Genomic DNA, 21,775 nt, shown 5'->3' on the forward strand with positions numbered 1-21,775 from the left:
TCTCGGCAGTGACTTTGGCACGGGTACTCCCTCCTGCCCAGCCTGGTTCCAGCACGCCAGCTGTTTCCGGGTAGTGTCAACGTCACTTTGCCTCCAATGCGTTGTCCTGTCGTGTTGCGGTCGGGTTAGCCGACTCTATGGTGCCTGCAGTTTAGGTGACTCCTATGTGGGCTGCGGGATCTGGCAATGAAGGCTGGTTCCATAGTGCCAATAGGACAAGCACCCCCTGTAGGACTGTGGGTTTTGGTAACTGCGGCCGGCTCGCGGCCTTGAACTTTTTTTTACATGGGTACCTTCTGCTACCCATCCGGGTTCCAGTACCGTCAGCTGGTTCTCGGCAGTGCCTTTGGATTAGGTGCCTCCTTCTCGGTATCCAAGTTCCACCAACGTCTGCTGGTCCTTGGTAGTGCTTTCTGGCACAGGTACCTCCTGCTTAGTAACCGAGTTCCAGTACCGTCAGCTGGTCTTCGGCAGTTCCATTGGCTCTTGTACCTTCTGCTACCCATCCGGGTTCCAGTACCGTCAGCTGGTCCTCGGTAGTTCCATTTGCTCTTGTACCTTCTACTACCCATCCGGGATCCAGTACCGTCAGCTGGTTCTCGGCAGTGACTTTGGCACGGGTACTCCCTCCTGCCCAGCCTGGTTCCAGCACGCCAGCTGTTTCCGGGTAGTGTCAACGTCACTTTGCCTCCAATGCGTTGTCCTGTCGTGTTGCGGTCGGGTTAGCCGACTCTATGGTGCCTGCAGTTTAGGTGACTCCTATGTGGGCTGCGGGATCTGGCAATGAAGGCTGGTTCCATAGTGCCAATAGGACAAGCACCCCCTGTAGGACTTTGGGTTTTGGTAACTGCGGCCGGCTCGCGGCCTTGAACTTTTTTTACATGGGTACCTTCTGCTACCCATCCGGGTTCCAGTACCGTCATCTGGTTCTCGGCAGTGCCTTTGGATTAGGTGCCTCCTTCTCGGTATCCAAGTTCCACCAACGTCTGCTGGTCCTTGGTAGTGCTTTCTGGCACAGGTACCTCCTGCTTAGTAACCGAGTTCCAGTACCGTCAGCTGGTCTTCGGCAGTTCCATTGGCTCTTGTACCTTCTGCTACCCATCCGGGTTCCAGTACCATCAGCTGGTCCTCGGTAGTTCCTCAGCTTTCTTGTACCTTCTGCTACATTTCCAAGTTCAAGCTTTTTGAAATGGTTCTTGGTAATCACTCTAGATCTCCCTGACGAGGACCCTGAAGACGAGGACCCTGAAGACCAACCCTAAGAAGACGAGGACCCCGAAGACGACGACCCTGAAGACGAGGACCCTGAAGACCACCCCGAAGAAGACGAGGACCCTGAAGACCACCCCGAAGAAGACGAGGACCCTGAAGACCACCCCGAAGACGAGGACCCCGAAGACGAGGACCCAGAAGACCAACCCGAAGAAGACGAGGACCCCGAAGACGAGGACCCCCGAAGACGACGACCCTGAAGACCACCCCGAAGAAGACCAAGAAGATGACCCTGAAGAAGTTGACCAAGAGGACAAAGAAGAGAAGACAAGCACCAAGATACAGAAGAACAAGAGACAGAAAACCAAGAAGCAGAAATACAAGAAGCTGCAGAACAAAAAGCGGAACATTAAGCATAAGACTAAAAATCAGAGCAAAAGATAATATCTAAATTATAAGCAGAAGATGACTAAGCAGTGTATGGGGGTGAGTCCGTTCCTCCTCGTGGTGCCCCTGGAAAAGACCTGCTGCTGCAGGCCAAACTGAAGGCGGACAAATCCTGTTGTAAATCTTTTGTGACGGGCAGAACGAAAGGTGTAATGTCCAACCTTATATAGATAACAACTACAGGAATGCCTGCCACAAATAAGAATATGATGAAGAAGAAGAAGATGAAGAAGAAGAAGAAGTAGAATATGAAGAATGTAAAAAAAAAGAATAATACGAAGAAGGTGAAGAAGAAGAAGATGAAGAAGGTGAAGAAGAAGTGGATGAAAAAGATGCTGAGGATGATGAAGGAGAAAGTGTGGGAGAAGTAAAAAAGAAGGTGAAGGGCATGGAAGTAGTGAAACATAAATATCTGACAAAATATAAAAATACTTAACATAGTCAATATTTCCGTAACTCAGAACGTCTTAAAAAAAAATATTAATTCCTGCTATTCCATTTGATTGGGCTAAACCTCTATGCCTTTATTGTCTCCCCCACCTCCCCCAATACATTCTACATTATTCTTAGTTTTTTTCCTTCATGTAGAATTAACCTACAAGGAAAGAAAGGGTTTATTTTCATTCCGATATTTCTGTCCCATTGACTTGCATTGGTTTCCGGTATCGGAATCGGCGATATCCAATACTTTTTCGGTATCGGTCCGATCCAATCCGATCCGATATTTCCCGATATCGGAAGGAATCGCTCAACACTACTGCTGACTAGTGTTGAGCGATACCTTCCGATATCAGGAAATATCGTATCGGATTGGATCGGACCGATACTCAAAAAGTATCGGATATCGCCGATTCCGATACCGGAAACCAATGCAAGTCAATGGGACACTAATATCGGAATGAAAATAAACCCTTTCTTTCCTTGTAGGTTAATTCTACATGAAGGAAAACAACTAAGAATAATGTAGAATGTATTATGCGAAAAGCCGGCAATTCATCAGCGCATACACCGGTACCCGACAATTTGCAACAGAAAGAATAGAGCTTCACACATAGATTAGATAGATAGAAACATGTCAGTCACATATATATGAAGTACAGGGACAGTGTTGCTTACTGTACTTGTCATTTAGTGTAAAGGATTTATTTAAAAAAATAATAGTGTTTTCATGCACCATCTCTTTAAAAAAGCCGGCCGGCAATTCAGCAGCGGTACCCGACAATTTATAACAGAAAGAATAGAGCTTCACACATAGATTAGATAGATAGAAACATGTCAGTCACATATATATGAAGTACAGGGACAGTGTTGCTTACTGTACTTGTCATTTAGTGTAAAGGATTTATTTAAAAAAATAATAGTGTTTTCATGCACCGTCTCTTTAAAAAAGCCGGCCGGCAATTCAGCAGCGGTACCCGACAATTTATAACAGACAGAATAGAGCTTCACACATAGATTAGATAGATAGAAACATGTCAGTCACACATATAAGAAGCACAGTGACAGTGTTGGTTACTGTACTTGTCATTTAGTGTAAAGGATTTATTTAAAAAAATAATAGTGTTTTCATGCACTGTCTCTTTAAAAAAGCCGGCCGGCAATTCAGCATCTGTACCCGACAATTTAGAATAGAAGGAATAGAGAATCACACATAGATTAGATAGATAGGATGCGCCAATTCTGGCACTTAGCCTCGCTCTTCCCACTGCCCTGTAGCGGTGGCAGTGGGGTAATAGGGCTGGGGTTGATGTCAGCTTATAATGCCAGCTGACATCAAGCCCAGGTTAGTAATGGAGAGGCGTCTATAAGACACCCCCATTACTAACCCCATAGTGAAAGTTAAAAAAAACCCACAAACACCCAGAATAAAGTCCTTTAATTGAAGTAAACACACAATTCTTTATTGTTCTAAATTAAACCATACTTACCGTCACGCCCATTCCAGCTGAAGCCAACGATCTCCTGCAATAAAAGAAAAATAATAAAGCAACATCATCCTTACCTTTCCATGGTTCCCACGACGGCTCCAGCTCTGCTACATTGAGATGACAGGCTGGACCGCAGCAGAACGCTGCCATCCAGCCTGTCATCCCGCAGACACTGAGAAGCGCAGGCATGCTTGCACTCCTCAGTGTCTCTCTGTGACGGCATCCAGATGAGCCGACAATGAACTTGGCTCACCTCATGCACGTCACTAACAGCGTGGGAGAATTCTCACGCTGAAGCGCTGAGTGCAGGAGAATTTTCCCACGCTGTCAGTGACGTGCATGAGGTGAGCCGAGTTCATTGGACATGACCTCACCTCATGCACGTTGTAGCGTTGGCGTCCCTGCCCTCTGCTAGGCAGGGACGCTGTTCCCCTCACCTCTCTGCTCCGAGCCCGGCGTCCTCCTCCCGCTCTGCTGGCAGCGCGCGCTCCTTCCCGGCCACTGTGCTTAGGGCGCGCGCGCGCGCGCTCCCTCCCTCTTAAAGGGGCCGCGCGCGCCGTCCTAAGGAGTCCCCGGCCAATGGCCGGAGGACTTCACCATATATAAGGCACCTCCTCCAAAATGGAGGTGCCCGAGCAATGTTGTTGCACTGTTCACCACTCTGCTTCAGCCCTCAGGTCCCGTTGCCAGTTACCTGCCAGATTCCCGCCAGATTCCTGCCAGCCTGATATTCAACTACCTGCCTGCTAGCCTGAGGTCCGACGGTCTGCCTTACTACTCCTGTCAGTCTGTCTAAGGACCAGCTTGCCCGCTCACCTGGGAGCGCACATCTGCTACCTGCCTGCTAGCCTACCTGGAGGCTCTGCCGTCACGTGCTGTGACCACCTGCCTGTCCAGTGACTCCTGCCCACTCACCTGGAGCGCTCATCTGCCGCCTGTCTGTTGGTCTTCCTGGAGGCTCCGCCGTCACATGCTGTGACCACCCGTTTATCCAGAGACTCTCGCCTGCTCACCTGGGAGCTCACGTCTACCATCAGCCGCCACAGGTCGTACCAACCCTTTACCCAGAGACTGCCCCGGTCACTTGCCGTGACCATCTGCCCGTTCACCCAGAGACTGCCCCGGTCACTTGCCGTGACCATCTGCCCATTCACCCAGAGACTGCCCCGGTCACTTGCCGTGACCATCTGCCCGTTCACCCAGAGACTGCCCCGGTCACTTGCCGTGACCATCTGCCCGTTCACCCAGAGACTGCCCCGGTCACTTGCCGTGACCATGTGCCCGTTCATCCAGAGACTGCCCCGGTCACTTGCCGTGACCTCCTGCCCGTTCTTCTAGAGATTGTCCCGGTCACCTGCTGTGACTGCCTGCCTGGTCGCCACCCGCTCCCTTACAAGGACCGCCCCCTTGTATAGTAGCTCAGAGGTTCCGCCTCCCAGACCCGTTACAGTTTGCTCGGGCCATGGAACCCGGTGGCACCCAAGCTCCCTCGCTCTCGGACCTCTGTCATGAACTGTCCCGTCAGAGGTCTCAACAGGAGTCCATCCTGGGTCACCTGCGGAATGTCAATTCTCGTCTGGACACTCTGACTGCTCCACCAGCAACCACCGCCAGTGCCATGACTCGCAACCCGGCAGCTCCGCTGCCCACCAATACCATGGTATCCTACCCCGGACCCCGGCTTTCTGCACCTCCTCGCTTCGGAGGCGACTCCGCCCAGGCTCGGGGCTTCATAAATCAGTGCACCCTGCACTTTGAACTCCTGTCCCACCAGTTTAACTCCGACCGGGCCAAAATTGCCTTCATCATGTCCCATCTCACCGGGGAGGCCCTGGCCTGGCTAAATCCTCTATGGGAGAGAGGAGACCCCCTGGTGTCCGACTTGCCTACCTTTCTCACGGCTTTCCGGAAAGTCTTCGACGAACCCGGACGGAAAACCTCATCCGCATCATCTCTGCTACGCCTCCGTCAGGGAAGTCTCACCGTGGGCCAATATGCCATACGGTTCCGTACCCTTGCCTCGGAGCTGGCCTGGGATAACGACGCTCTGGTATCCGTCTTCTGGGAGGGTCTGTCCGGCCGTATTAAAGATGAACTTGCCGGTCGGGACATTCCTACCACTCTCGATGACCTAATAACTCTTGCCACCCGGATTGACCTACGGTTCCAGGAGCGTGCCAAAGAGGTCACCCGTGAGAGGAGGTTTCCACGTCTAGCTCCTACTTTTCAGAAATCCGTCTCTCCCCAGGTACACTCTCCTGAGCCTATGCAGGTCGACCAGACCAAGATGGTCAAAACCCGTCAGGACTTACGCCATGCCGAAGGGAGCTGCTTCTACTGTGGCAGTAAGGAGCACCGGATCCGTACCTGCCCGGAGAGGTCGGGAAACGCCTGTGTCTAGGTTCGCTCAGAGAGGTCAACCTAGACAAGAATAAATCCTCTCCATCTCTGTTACTGTCAGTCTCTATTATCTGCGGGGAGAATCGTTATTTCGAACTAGCCCAACTTGACTCTGGAGCGGCCAGGAATCTTATCTCACAGTCCCTGGTAGAAAAATACCGCATTCCCACCAAACCTCTGGCTGTACCAATATCTGTCGCTGCTGTGGATGGGGGCCTCTTACCACGTCCCATCCAACTCATCACCGAATCCGTTACTCTGCAGGTGGGAATGTTGCATTCTGAGAGCATCTCTTTTCATATTCTGCCTGGACTCTCTCACGCCCTCTTACTAGGTCTACCTTGGCTCCAGAGACATGCACCCGTGCTTGACTGGCAGACCGGAGAAGTCCTTCGCTGGGGACAGGACTGTCATAAAACTTGTTTGGTTCCTGTTCATCCCGTCCGTCCTTCTCCTACCCCAACAAATCTACCTGGACTTCCGATTCCCTATTGGTCATTCGCTGATGTCTTTAATAAAAAGGAGGCAGAGACATTACCCCCTCATAGACCATACGACTGTCCTATCGACCTGTTACCCGGTACTACTCCTCCCCGTGGGCGTATTTACCCATTGTCCGCTGCTGAGACCCGGTCGATGTCCGAATATATTGAGGAGAATTTGGCCAGGGGATTCATCCGGAAATCTACCTCCCCGGCGGGAGCAGGCTTCTTCTTCGTAAAAAAGAAGGACGGCTCTCTCCGTCCCTGTATAGACTATAGAGGCCTTAACCAAATCACGGTGAAGAATAAGTACCCCCTTCCGCTCATTCCAGAATTATTTGATCGCCTGAGGGGGGCTAGAGTCTTCACCAAACTGGACCTCCGTGGGGCGTACAACCTGGTCCGTATCCATCAAGGGGATGAATGGAAGACTGCATTCAACACCCGGGACGGCCACTATGAATATCTAGTAATGCCCTTTGGTCTCTGTAACGCTCCTGCCGTCTTTCAAGAGTTGGTCAATGACATCTTCCGGGACCTTCTCTACTCCTGCGTTGTGGTGTACCTGGACGACATCTTGGTCTTCTCTCCGGATCTCCAGACTCACCGGAGGGACGTTCGTCAGGTCCTGCTCAGGCTCAGGCAGAACCACCTCTTCGCTAAATATGAGAAGTGCCTCTTTGAGCAGACCTCGCTTCCGTTTTTGGGCTACATTATTTCTCAGACCGGCCTACGAATGGATCCAGAGAAACTGTCTGCCATCGAGAAATGGCCCCGACCGGAGGGGTTGAAGGCCATTCAGCGGTTCCTGGGCTTCGCCAACTACTACCGCCTCTTCATACCGCACTTCTCTTCCCGGACTGCCCCAATTTCCGCGCTCACCCGTAAGGGTACTAATCCCAAAGAGTGGCCGCCCGAAGCAGAGGAGGCCTTTCTTTCCTTAAAACAGGCCTTCTCTTCCGCCCTGGTGCTGCATCGTCCGGACGGCAACAAGCAGTTCTTTCTGGAGGTTGACGCCTCCTCCTCTGGAGCCGGAGCTGTACTTACTCAAAAATCTTCTTCCGGGAGGATGGTAACTTGCGGCTTCTTCTCTAAACTCTTCTCCTCCTCAGAGCGCAATTATTCCATAGGAGACCGAGAGTTATTGGCCATCAAGCTGGCATTGGAGGATTGGCGTTACCTACTCGAGGGGGCTCTTCATCCGGTAATAATTTACACTGACCACAAGAACTTGGCTTATCTCCAGCATGCCCAGAGACTTAATCCACGCCAAGCCCGGTGGTCCTTGTTTTTTGCTCGCTTTGATTTTGTTCTACATTTTCGCCCGGCAGACAAGAACATCAAAGCAGACACCTTGTCCCGATCCTTTCTGGTATCTGATCTCGAGGAAGAACCTAAACATATCATCGATCCCGCCAGAGTAATGCAGGTGGCTCCCGTGAGTCTAAATCGTCTCCCTCCCGGTAAGACGTTCGTATCGGTACCTGATCGGGAGAAGATCCTACACTGGGGTCATTCGTCTAAACTAGCTGGCCACGCCGGTCAGAAAAAGACCCTCCAGCTTATTTCCCGGCACTACTGGTGGCCTAACCTGCGCAAGGATGTAATAGACTTTGTTTCTGCCTGTGTGTCCTGTGCCCGCAACAAAGTTCCGAGACACCTGCCAGCCGGTCGCCTTCTTCCTCTGCCAGTACCTGCTGCCCCCTGGCAGCATATAGCGATGGACTTCATAACTGATCTTCCCGTCTCTGCCGGTTGTACGGTCATTTGGGTGGTCGCTGACCGCTTTTCCAAGATGGCTCACTTCATTCCCCTGCCAGGCCTCCCGTCTGCACCCGAGCTGGCTAAAGACTTTATCCGCCACATCTTCCGTCTTCATGGCCTGCCCCGTCACATCGTGTCGGATCGTGGGGTACAGTTCACTTCTCGTTTCTGGAGAGCCACTTGTAAATTGCTAGACGTCACCCTGGACTTCTCCTCCGCTTACCACCCACAGTCTAATGGTCAAGTGGAGCGGATCAATCAGATCCTGACCAGTTACCTCCGGCACTTCGTTAATGCCCACCATTCTGACTGGGTGGATCTCCTGCCATGGGCCGAATTCTCGTACAACAATCACGAGAGCGAATCTTCCTCCAAATCCCCGTTTTTTGTAGTCTTCGGTCAGCATCCTCGGATCCCGTTTCCCGTCTCCACCTCGGTGGACAATCCGGCTGCGGAATCTCTTGTTAACAAATTTTCCTCCACATGGGAGAGTACCCGATCCGCACTCCTTCTGTCATCCGAGCGTTTGAAAAGACATGCTGACAAAAAACGTCTGGATCCTCCTCAATTCCGTCCAGGGGATATGGTCTGGCTCTCGTCCAAGTATGTCCGGCTCAAGATTCCTTCCTATAAGTTAGGGCCTCGGTTCATCGGTCCTCTGGAGGTCATCAGTCAGATCAACCCGGTGGCCTATAAATTGAAACTCCCGGCCAACTTGCGGATCCCTAACTCCTTCCATGTATCTATCCTCAAACCTGTGGTACTTAACTCTTTTTCCAAGTCTACAGGCACGCCTCCTGCTCTGGTTTCCGCTGAAAACGAATTTGAGGTAGAGAACATTCTGGCCACCAAAAGGGTAAGAGGGAAGACCTTTTTTCTAGTAGATTGAAAGGGGTTTGGTCCTGAAGAGAGAACGTGGGAGCCCCGGGAGAACATCCATGCCCCTCTCATCCTTGCTAAATTTCTGTCTGGCCTAAAAAAGGGGGGGCCTAAAGGGGGGGGTACTGTAGCGTCGGCGTCCCTGCCCTCTGCTAGGCAGGGACGCTGTTCCCCTCACCTCTCTGCTCCGAGCCCGGCGTCCTCCTCCCACTCTGCTGGCAGCGCGCGCTCCTTCCCGGCCACTGTGCTTAGGGCGCGCGCGCGCGCGCTCCCTCCCTCTTAAAGGGGCCGCGCGCGCCGTCCTAAGGAGTCCCTGGCCAATGGCCGGAGGACTTCACCATATATAAGGCACCTCCTCCAAAATGGAGGTGCCCGAGCAATGTTGTTGCACTGTTCACCACTCTGCTTTAGCCCTCAGGTCCCGTTGCCAGTTACCTGCCAGATTCCCGCCAGATTCCTGCCAGCCTGATATTCAACTACCTGCCTGCTAGCCTGAGGTCCGACGGTCTGCCTTACTACTCCTGTCAGTCTGTCTAAGGACCAGCTTGCCCGCTCACCTGGGAGCGCACATCAACTACCTGCCTGCTTGCCTGAGGTCCGACGGTCTGCCTTCCAACTCTTGTCAGTCTGTCTATGGACCAGCTTGCCCGCTCACCTGGGAGTGCACATCTGCTACCTGCCTGCTAGCCTACCTGGAGGCTCTGCCGTCACGTGCTGTGACCACCTGCCTGTCCAGTGACTCCTGCCCGCTCACCTGGGAGCGCTCATCTGCTGCCTGTCTGCTAGCCTACCTGGAGGCTCTGCCGTCACGTGCTGTGACCACCCGCCTGTCCAGAGACTTCTGCCCACTCACCTGGAGCGCTCATCTGCCGCCTGTCTGTTGGTCTTCCTGGAGGCTCCGCCGTCACATGCTGTGACCACCCGTTTATCCAGAGACTCTCGCCTGCTCACCTGGGAGCTCACGTCTACCATCAGCCGCCACAGGTCGTACCAACCCTTTACCCAGAGACTGCCCCGGTCACTTGCCGTGACCATCTGCCCGTTCACCCAGAGACTGCCCCGGTCACTTGCCGTGACCATCTGCCCGTTCACCCAGAGACTGCCCCGGTCACTTGCCGTGACCATCTGCCCGTTCACCCAGAGACTGCCCCGGTCACTTGCCGTGACCATCTGCCCGTTCACCCAGAGACTGCCCCGGTCACTTGCCGTGACCATCTGCCCGTTCATCCAGAGACTGCCCCGGTCACTTGCCGTGAATTCCTGCCCGTTCTTCTAGAGATTGTCCCGGTCACCTGCTGTGACTGCCTGCCTGGTCGCCACCCGCTCCCTTACAAGGACCGCCCCCTTGTATAGTAGCTCAGAGGTTCCGCCTCCCAGACCCGTTACACACGTCACTGACAGCGTGGGAAAATTCTCCTGCACTCAGCGCTTCAGCGTGAGAATTTCCCCACGCTGTCAGTGACGTGCATGAGGTGAGGTCATGTCCAATGAACTCGGCTCACCTCATGCACGTCACTGACAGCATGGGAAAATTCTCCTGCACTCAGCGCTTCAGCGTGAGAATTTCCCCACGCTGTCAGTGACGTGCATGAGGTGAGGTCATGTCCAATGAACTCAGCTCACTTCATGTACGTCACTGACAGCGTGGGAGAATTCTCACGCTGAAGCGCTGAGTGCAGGAGAATTTTCCCACGCTGTCAGTGACGTGCATGAGGTGAGCTGAGTTCATTGGACATGAACTTGGCTCATCTTTATGCCGTCACAGAGAGACACTGAGGAGCGCAAGCAAGCCTGCGCTTCTCAGTGTCTGCGGGATGACAGGCTGGATGGCAGCGTTCTGCTGCGGTCCAGCCTGTCATCTCGATGTAGAAGAGCTGAAGCTGTTGTGGGATCCATGGGAAGGTAAGGATGAGGTTGGTTTATTATTTTTCTTTTATTGCAGGAGATTGTTGGCTTCAGCTGGAATGGGCGTGATGGTAAGTATAGTTTAATTTAGAACAATAAAGAATTGTGTCTTTATTTCAATTAAAGGACTTTATTCTGGGTGTTGTGTTTTTTTTAAATACTTTACTAGAAATTCATGGTGGTCATGTCTAATATTGGCGTGACCCCATGAATTTCGGGCTTAGGGCCAGCTCATAATGCCAAGCTGGCCTTAACCCCTTTATTACCCAGTGAGCCACCGCACCAGGGCCCTGGATGAGTTGGGTACAGCGCCAGAAGATGGCGCTTCTATGAACGCGCCATTTTCCGGGGCGGCTGCGGACTGCAATTTGCAGCGGGGGGGGGCCAGAAAGCTTGGGCCTCCCTGCGCTGCAGATTCCAGCCCCCAGCTGCCTAGTTGTACCTGGCTGGACACAAAAATAGGGCGAAGCTCCACGTATTTTTTTTTTTAATTATTTCATGAAATTCATGAAATAATTAAGAAAAAAAGGGCTTCCCTATATTGTTGTGTCCGGCCAGGTACAAATAGGCAGCTGGTGGTTGGGGGCAGCCCGTTCCTGCCTGCTGTACTTGGCTGGACCCAAATATAGTGCGAAGCTCCACGTCAATTTTTTTTAAATTATTTCATGAATTTCCTGAAATAATTAAAAAAAAATTGACGTGGGGCTTTGCACTATATTTGTGTCCAGCCAGGTACAGCAGGCAGGAACGGGCTGCCCCCAACCACCAGCTGCCTATTTGTACCTGGCCGGACACAACAATATAGGGAAGCCCTTTTTTTAAAAAATTATTTCATGAAATAATTTAAAAAAAATTGACGTGGAGCTTCGCACTATATTTGGGTCCAGCCAGGTACAGCAGGCAGGAACGGGCTGCCCCCAACCACCAGCTGCCTATTTGTACCTGGCCGGACACAACAATATAGGGAAGCCCTTTTTTTCTTTATTATTTCATGAATTTCATGAAATAATTTAAAAAAAAAATACGTGGAGCTTCGCCCTATTTTTGTGTCCAGCCAGGTACAACTAGGCAGCTGGGGGCTGGAATCCGCAGCGCAGGGAGGCCCAAGCTTTCTGGGCCCCACCCGCTGCAAATTGCAGTCCGCAGCCGCCCCGGAAAATGGCGCGTTCATAGAAGCTGGATGCTGTACCTGGCTGGCATACAAAAATATGGCAAAGCCCACGTCAAAATTTTTGGGAAAAATTAATTAAAAAATAAATAATAATTTAGGGACTGCATCTTTATTAACTCCTCAAATGTCATTTAGTGTTAAAATAAAGGATTTATTTAAAAAAAAAATTGGCGTGGGATCCCCCATAATTTTAGTCTCTAGCGGAGGTTAAGCAGACGGCTGGGGAAGATGTTTGAAGCCTGGGAAGGGGGTAATACCCACGGATCTTCCCAGACTACTAATATCAGCCCCCAGCTGAATACCTAGCCTTTACTAGCTATTAAAATGGGGGACCCCCAAAAAAAATGACGTGGGGTCCCCCCTAATTTAATAGCTAGCAAAGGCTAGGCAGACAGCTGGGGGCTGATATTAATAGCCCAGGAAGGGTGCCATGAATATTGGCCCCCTCCCAGGCTAGAAACACCAGCCGTCAGCCGCCCCAGAAATGGCGCATCCATAGGATGCGCCATTTCTGGCACTTAGCCTCGCTCTTCCACGCTGCCCTGGTGCGGTGGCAGGGGGTAATAGTGGTGGGGTTCAGGTCAGCGCCAGCTGCCATGAAGCCCAGGTTAGTAATGATGGGCGTCTATAAGACACCCCCATTACTAACCTAAAAAGTGTTAAAAAGAAAAAACACACTACACCCAGAAAAAAACAATTTATTTGACATAAAACACACCATTTTATTTAATTCTTAGTTTACTAAAAAAAAATAGTTACCTGTCCACGTTCCTGCGCTGATCTCCCATGCACAGCTGTCACATCTGGAGATGGTGACAGCTGTGCATGGCTGCTGTAAGCTCACGCTGCCGGGAACACGTCCGCTCCCGGCAGCGGGAGCCACTGACTGAGGTCACCGGAGTGCATTCAGTCAGCGCAGCTCCGGAGACCTCCTTTACGGCACTGCTGTACCGTGGCAATTTCTCACGATACAGCAGGGCCGTAAAGGAGTTGACCGGAGCAGCGCTGCCTGAACTCCGGCGAACCCGCTTATGCCATGACGGGGCTGCTTTACGGCCCCGTCATTCTAGCGGCGGCGGCGGTTCAGAGCGGTCACATTCTATGTGGCTGCTCTAAACTGGAGATCATCGTGGGACACTCGTGGACTACTACGGAGGGGTAAGGATAAGGTTGTGGTTTATTATTTTATATTTTATTACAGGAGATCGATGGCTTCGGGGAATTAGGTGTCTAGGTAAGTATAGGTGTAGTTTTTTATTTTTTACTTTATTTTAGGTGGCGATCGGCAGGGACAGGTAATGTATGAACTAATTTATTGTAGGTAACCACTGGCCACCAATGACATGTATTTAAAATTTATTGGGGACACAGTAGGGCAATTTAAATAGCAGGATCAGGCTGATGGGAACTACTGCTCCCATCAAGCTGATCCTGCTGGCACGAGTGGACGGGGGACAGACATAGGCCGATGGGAGTAGTAGTGTCACATCGGCCTATGTCTGCCTGCACGCGCACACCCGCAGACATCGCACAGACACCGCACACACCCGCACACACTCGCACACACTCGCAGACATCGCACAGACACCGCCCACACCCGCACACATCGCACAGACACCGCACACACCCGCAGACATCGCACAGACACCGCGCACACCCGCACACATCGCACAGACACCCACACACACCAATCATGACGGGTCTGGGAGGTGAGGCTGACCTGTGCGGCCGTGGGAAAGTTCATGTGAGTTCATGCAATGCAGTCAAGCATGAACTCACATGAACCCTCTGAGGGCACCGCGGCGACTTCAAATGAACAGCTGATCGGCATCACCTGATACCTCAGCTGTTCATTTGAAATAACCGGCGGGAAAGCGCAGCACAGAACGGGAAAGCCGGCGGTGAAGTCTTTTCACTGCCGGCTTCCCCGCCCGGGTCCTTCGCTCCCCGCTCCTTGGTGCTGCGCTCCCCGCCCGGTCCTAACTTACGATTGGGATTGGAGGTGGCGAGAGGAGCGGAGGATCGAGGTGGGAGGCTGCCGGGAAGCAGTATGGGGCTGTGTGATTGTTCAAAAGCCGGCGGCTTTTTACCGCCCGCCGGCTTTTAAACAATCAGGAGAATTCTCCCACGCTGGGATGGCATTCTGATGACAGGCTGGATCTCAGCTGAGCGCTGCCATCCAGCTTGTCATCGTTCAGAGACACTGCAGAGCGCAGGCATTATGGGAACTTCCGATTCCGGTATTCGATATTGTAAAAGTATCGGAATTAAGTATCGGAATTCCGATACCGCGAATATCGGCCGATACCCGATATTTCAGTATCGGAATGCTCAACACTACTGCTGACTTGACAGATGTCCAGAAGGTAGTCATTGACACACTTCACAAGTAGGGTAAGCCACAAAAGGTCATTGCTAAAGAAGCTGGCTGTTCACAGAGTGCTGTATCCAAGCATATTAATGGAAAGTTGAGTGGAAGGAAAAAATGTGGTAGGAAAAGGTGCACAAGCAACCAGGATAACTGCAGCCTTGAAAGGATTGTTAAAAGGCCATTCAAAAATTTGGGGGAGATTCACAAGGAGTGGACTGCGGCTGGAGTCATTGATTAAGAGCCACAACACACAAAAGTATCCAGGACATGGGCTATAAGTGCCGCATTCAATGTGTCAAGCCACTCATGACCAATAGACAACGCCAGAAGCGTCTTACCTTAGCCAAGGAGGAAAAAACCTGGACTGTTACTCAGTGGTCCAAGGTGTTGTTTTCAGATGAAAGTAAATTTTGCATTTCATTTGGAAATCAAGGTCCCAGAGTCTGGAGGAAGAGTGGAGAAGCACACAATCCAAGCTGCTTGAGGTCTACTGTGAAGCTTCCACAATCAGTGATGGCTTGGGGAGCCATGTCATCTGCAGGTGTAGGTCCACTGTGTTTTATCAAGACCAAAGTCAGCGCAGACGTTTACCAGGAAATTTTAGAGCACTTCATGCTTCCCTCTGCCGACAAGCTTTTTGGAGATGGAAATTTCATTCTCCAGCAGGACTTGGCACCTGTCCACACTGCCAAAAGTACCAATACCTGGTTTAAAAACAACAGTATCACAGTGCTTGATTGGTCAGCAAACTCGCCTGACATTAACCCTATAGAGAATCTATGGGGTATTGTCAAGAGGAAGATGAGAGACACCAGACCCAGCAATGCAGATGAGCTGAAGGCTACTATCAAAGCAACCTGGGCTTCCATAACACCTCAGCAGTGCCACAGGCTGGTCTCCTCCACGCCACGCCACATTGATGCAGTAATTGATGCAAAAGGAGCCCTGACCAAGTATTGAGTGCATTTACTGAACATACATTTCAGTAGGCCAACATTTCGGATTTTAAAATAATTTTTCAAGCTGTTATAAAATATTCTAATTTACTGAGATAATGACTTTTGTGTTTTCATTGGCTGTAAGCCATAACATTAAGGCTATGTGCCCACGATGCAGAAATGCTCCGGATTTTTCCTGAGCGTTTCTGCATCTCTCTGCATGGATTTATATAGTGTGAAAAGGTTAATAGTTGAAAAAAAGTTTAAAAATGACGTCCTGGCAGGTCCTTTTAGACCATCGCAAGCCATAGAAGAGACCGAACGCAGCAGAGAAAAGACCAGGGGCCATCAGAAGGTGAATATAATGTATTTTTTTATTTTTATTCTTTTTTTTACAGGTACTATGGTACCCGGGTCTGGAGGAGAGTCTCCTCTTCTCCAGACCCGGGTGCTATCCACACATTGAATCACTTAATATCCGCATGTGCACATGTAGTCATGCAGATATTAAGCGATTCAATGCAAGTCAATGGCGGCGAAAACTCTGCGTTTACGCAAAATAATTGGTAGTGCTGCGGATTTTTCCGCAATGATAATCCGCAGCGGGAATTTCCCCAGCATGTGCACAGCACATGCGGATTATCATTGGGGAACATGGCAGACCTTCTACCAAGCGTTTTTAAAGCGTTTCTGCAGCAGAACTGCCGCTGCGGAAGCGCTTAAAAAACGCATAGTGGGCACACAGCCTAACAGAAATAAACACTTGAAATAGATCACTGTGTTTGTAATGACTCTATATAATATATGAGTTTCACTTTTTGTATTGAAGAACTGAAATAAATTAACTTTTTGATGATATTCTAATTTAGTGAGATGTACCTGTATATCGATGACCATTGACCTCCTCTTCATTTGGACGGGCGATATAGCTGCCATACCCAAATTTGTTGATTATATCAACAACAATCAATATAATCTTTTATTTACATTTAATTTTCATCCCTCATGTATTTATTTTATTGACCTTAGCTTAGAGGGTATTGATTGTGATATCATAACTTCAACTTTTTCCAAATTGATGTCCGGTAATGCAATTCCGCATGCAGCCAGCAGCCACCCGAAACATATAAAGCCATTCCAGTTGGCCAGTTCACTAGAATTAATGATACAAACAAATTTAACAGTGAGCTGCTCAACTGCAACAGGAAATTAAAATGGAAGGGATATCCAGCATGGATCCTCACAGAGCCAGGAATATTGTCCATAGTAAAGATTGCCAAGATTTAATCAATTCTACACAAATGGTCAATAGCTCTCTAGATCATAAACTGGTTCTTTCTCTTCAATTTAGCTCCCAGTTTAGTCAGATTAAGAATACTATACTAAGGTGTTAGCTTATATTGTATGAGGAGTGAGGACACTATCCTCTCTAAAACTCTTAGTTCAGGTTGTTCAATTATGGTGAAAAAAGCAATAACTTTAGGGAACATACTCTCGCCCCGTCAGTTTAAATCTACTGAGCATCGTCATAATTGGCTCAATTGTAATGGATTTTATAGATGTGGTACTAAACGCTGTAGCCCCTAATTTTGTCCCATATTTTATTAGTGTAGGGACCAGAGATTGGGCTCCGAAGTATTAAACATTTGATAGCTTACCTAGACAAAAATGTAACTTTGTAATTTACCTCAAAGTACCTACATTGTAAAAAATATATATAAATAATAATTTATGTGACAGATGCTCTTTGCCAACAGCAGCTGGGAATAGCCTGTGTATTTGTTACTTACATATTGTGAAACCATATATTGACACACTATATTATGCAAGATATTTCACCACATGCAAGTGATCATGAAAGGCTTTGCTATATGATCCGAAGACATTCACGCCACTTTTTTTTTCAACTTTTCAATAGCTTTTTTGAACAAATAAATGTATGAGAGCATAACATTTAACAGTAACCAACTGTTTAGTTGCCAAATGTCACCCAGTGTATTTTGGCATACCCCCTTGTGCTATATATCTACTGTAGAGTATATCAGGCAATAAAATAGGGCTCTGTTATTATTTGTGCTCAGAAAACATACAGTATACCAAAATCAGGATGTGTTCACATATATAAAGGCCCAGATAAAGCTTAACAGGCACCAGCCAATCTTGCATAGTGTACCTCCCTTTATATTGAGCTTATTCAGTACAGCAGGAATGCCAGTGGGGCTCTGCTGAGGTAAATATGAAGAAAATGAAGTAAAGAAGAAAATGAATAGCGGCACTCACCACATCTTAGATTTAAAAGTCCTTTAGCCCAAGTTACAGGACATTTATGCGGTATGCAGGATGTGTGCGGGAGAAGATTGGACGACACTCGTTTCAAGCTTCAACTGAGGAGGATATTGATCTTTTTCTAGACCTATAAATCACAACATATTCGGGTCTGCATTATGACACTCCACTCTTGCTTATGCTTTATTAATCTAGGGGCATCTTTACCTGTGATGATGGAGCGATAATATTCCCGGAAACTAATAAATAGAAGCATTGACATAATTAGAGTTGGATGGGCCCCGATGCAAGATTTGGACCGGGCCCCCCCCTAATCCTGGATAGTATATATATATATAGATATATATATATATATATATATATATATATATATACACATACATATATGCCCTCCATCCTAGTATATATGTCCTTCATCCTGACCCCGTCCTGGTATATGGCTTGGTATATATCCCCCATTCTGCTGCTGTTCTTTAATGTATACAGTCATGGCCAAAAGTTTTGAGAATGACACCAAAATTATATTTTCACATGATCTGTTGGCCTCTGGTTTTTATTAGTGTTTGTCTGATGTTTATATCACATACAAAAATATAACTGCAATCATATTATGAGTACCAATAGGTTATATTGACAGTTAGAATGAGTTAATGCAGCAAGTCAATATTTGCAGTGTTGCCCCTTCTTCTTCAAGACCTCTGTAATTCTCCCTGGCATGTTCTCAATCAACTTTTGGACCAAATCCTGACTGATAGCAGTCCATTCTTGCATAATCAATGCTTGCATTTTGCCAGAATTTGTTGGTTTTTGTTTGTCCACCCGTCTCTTGATGATTGACCACAAGTTCTCAATGGGATTAAGATCTGGGGAGTTTCCAGGCCATGGACCCAAAATCTCTATGTTTTGTTCCATGAGCCATTTAGTTATCACCTTTGCTTTATGGTAAGGTGCTCCATCATGCTGGAAAAGGCATTGTTGGGCGCCAAACTGCTCTTGGACGGTTGGGAGAAGTTGCTCTTGGAGGACATTCTGGTACCATTCTTTATTCATGGCTGTGTTTTTAGGCAAGACTGTGAGTGAGCCGATTCCCTTGGCTGAGAAGCAACCCCACACATGAATGGTTTCAGGATGCTTTACAGTTGGCATGAGACAAGACTGGTGGTAGCGCTCACCTCTTCTTCTCCGAATAAGCTGTTTTCCAGATGTCCCAAACAATCGAAAAGGGGATTCATCAGAGAAAATGACTTTGCCCCAGTCCTCAGCAGTCCACTCCCTGTACCTTTTGCAGAATATCAGCCGGTCCCTGATGTTTTTTCTGGAGAGAAGTGGCTTCTTTGCTGCCCTCCTTGAAACCAGCCCTTGCTCAAAGAGTCTCCGCCTCACAGTGCGTGCAGAAGCACTCACACCAGCCTGCTGCCATTCCTGAGCAAGCTTGGCACTGCTGGTAGTCCGATCCCGCAGCTGAAACAGTTTTAAGATACGGTCCTGGCGCTTGCTGGTCTTTCTTTGGCGCCCTGGAGCCTTTTTGACAACAATGGAAGCTCTCTCCTTGAAGTTCTTGATGATGCGATAGATTGTTGACTGAGGTGCAATCTTTGTAGCTGCGATACTCTTCCCTGTTAGGCCATTTTTGTGCAGTGCAATGATGGCTGCACTTGTTTCTTTAGAGATAACCATGGTTAACTGAAGAGAAACAATGATACCAAGAACCAGCCTCCTTTTAAAGTGTCCAGTGATGTCATTCTTACTTAATCATGACTGATTGATCGCCAGCCCTGTCCTCATCAACACCCGCACCTGTGTTAATGGATCAATCACTAAAACGATGTTAGCTGCTCCTTTTAAGGCAGGACTGCAATGATGTTGAAATGTGTTTTGGGGGTTAAAGTTCATTTTCTGGGCAAATATTGACTTTGCAAGTACAGTAATTGCTGTTAAGCTGATCACTCTTTGACATTCAGGAGTATATGCAAATTGCCATTACAAAAAATGAAGCAGTAAACTTTGGAAAAATTACTATTTGTCTCATTCTCAATACTTTTGGCCATGACTGTAGAAGAAAATAAACAATTATACTCACCACCCTTTGGAAGAGCATTGAACTGTAGGGTGCATTGCTGCAAAAAGGGAAAAAAAATACCTCTTTAAATCTTCTTCCTTAGCGAGTGTGAACAGAGCATTAAGTGCAAACGGAAGTAAGTGTGTGACTTGGTTTTCAGTGACTTTGGATTCAGGAAGTTTGGAAGGGAGGAATTTGGACTGAATTGCTGTCTGTATTTTAGTAATTCTTTACATTTCTTTTTACCTAACATTTCTGTCTAGTGCAATCCCCATTAGGAAATGAGCTTCATTATTGACAATGCTATCCAGTGTACATCTTGCCACATGTATGCAATCCTTGAACAGCCGGTCGGGGTTGCATACTGCTGAGCGAGATGTGTGCACGTTGTGCGTTTGGAAGCCCAGGTACTGGATCTAAATGAGCAGCTGACAACACTGAGATCGATTGACAATATGGAAAGGAGTCTGCTGCTCACTGAGCAGCTGCTCACTGGGGTAGACGTGGGGGAGGGTGGTAGTAGGAAGCTGCAGGACAGTGAGGCAGCTAGCTGGGTGAAGGTTAGAAGGGGGGTAGAGGGAAGAGTGCCAGGGAGGCTAGTCCTGATCTGGCACACCCCAATAAGTTTGCAAAGTTGGCAGATAAGGGGGGTGTTAGTACAGGGCTAGCACTGCTGCCGCAAGGCATGTCCTCTGAAAGCCAGAGGACAGGCCAGGCAGGTGCTGCTAGTGGGAGACTCAATTATTAGAGGAACAGATAGGGCAATCTGTCACAAAGACAGGGATCATCGAACAGTGTGCTGCCTACCTGGCGCTCGAGTCCGGCACATGGCTGATCGGGTTGACAGATTACTGGGAGGGGCTGGTGAGGACCCAGCGGTCATGGTGCACATTGGCACAAATGACAAAGTTAGAGGTAGGTGGAAGGTCCTTAAAGATGATTTCAGGGAATTAGGCTGCAAGCTTAAAGCAAGGACCTACAAGGTGGTATTCTCTGAAATACTACCTGTACCATGTGCAACGCCAGAGAGGCAACAGGAGATTAGGGAGATAAATAAGTGGCTCAAGAACTGGTGTAGGAAAGAGGGATTTGGGTTCCTGGAGAGCTGGGCCGACTTCTCAGTTGGCTACAGATTCTACGCTAGGGACCGGCTGCACCTCAATGGGAAGGGTGCAGCTGTGCTGGGGGAGAAAATGACTAGAAGGTTGGAGGAGTGTTTAAACTAGGGATTGGGGGGAGGGTATTCATTTTATAGGTGGGGAAGATAGTGCAGATAGTGACCTGGGCACAAATAAAGAAATTGGGGGTGGGGTTAGAACAGTCAATATAGTAAGAAGGAATATAGGTACAGAGAGATACATAAAATGCATGTACACTAATGCCAGAAGCCTCACCAACAAAATGGAGGAATTAGAATTAATTTGGTTGGAAAATAATTATGACATGGTGGGGATATCTGAGACATGGCTGGATGAGAGCCATGACTGGGCAGTTAATTTACAGGGTTATAGTCTGTTCAGAAATGACCGTACAAACAAGCGAGGGGGGGGTGTTTATATGTACAATCATCCTTTAAACCCATCTCGCGGGAGAATATATGTGAATCTAATGAAAATGTAGAGTCCCTGTGGGTGGAGATAAGGGGAGGGGGAAAAAATAGTAAATTAGGGGTTTGTTATAAGTCTCCAAAAATAATGGAAGCAGAAGAGAATATCCTCGTAAAGCAAATAGATGAAGCAGCAGCTCAAGGAGAAGTCATTATTATGGGGGACTTCAACTACTCTGAAATACATTGGGGAACAGAAACCTGTAGTTCAAGCAAAGGTAATAGGTTTTTGACAACGATGAGAGACAATTACCTTGCACAACTGGTTCAGGACCCAACAAGAAGTGGGGCACTGGTAGACTTAATATTAACCAACAGGCCAGACCG

The sequence above is a fragment of the Phyllobates terribilis genome, unplaced genomic scaffold (genome assembly GCF_046119375.1).
Source record: "Phyllobates terribilis strain yellow unplaced genomic scaffold, ASM4611937v1 Scaffold_2__4_contigs__length_985480577, whole genome shotgun sequence".
Classification (NCBI taxonomy): domain Eukaryota; kingdom Metazoa; phylum Chordata; class Amphibia; order Anura; family Dendrobatidae; genus Phyllobates; species Phyllobates terribilis.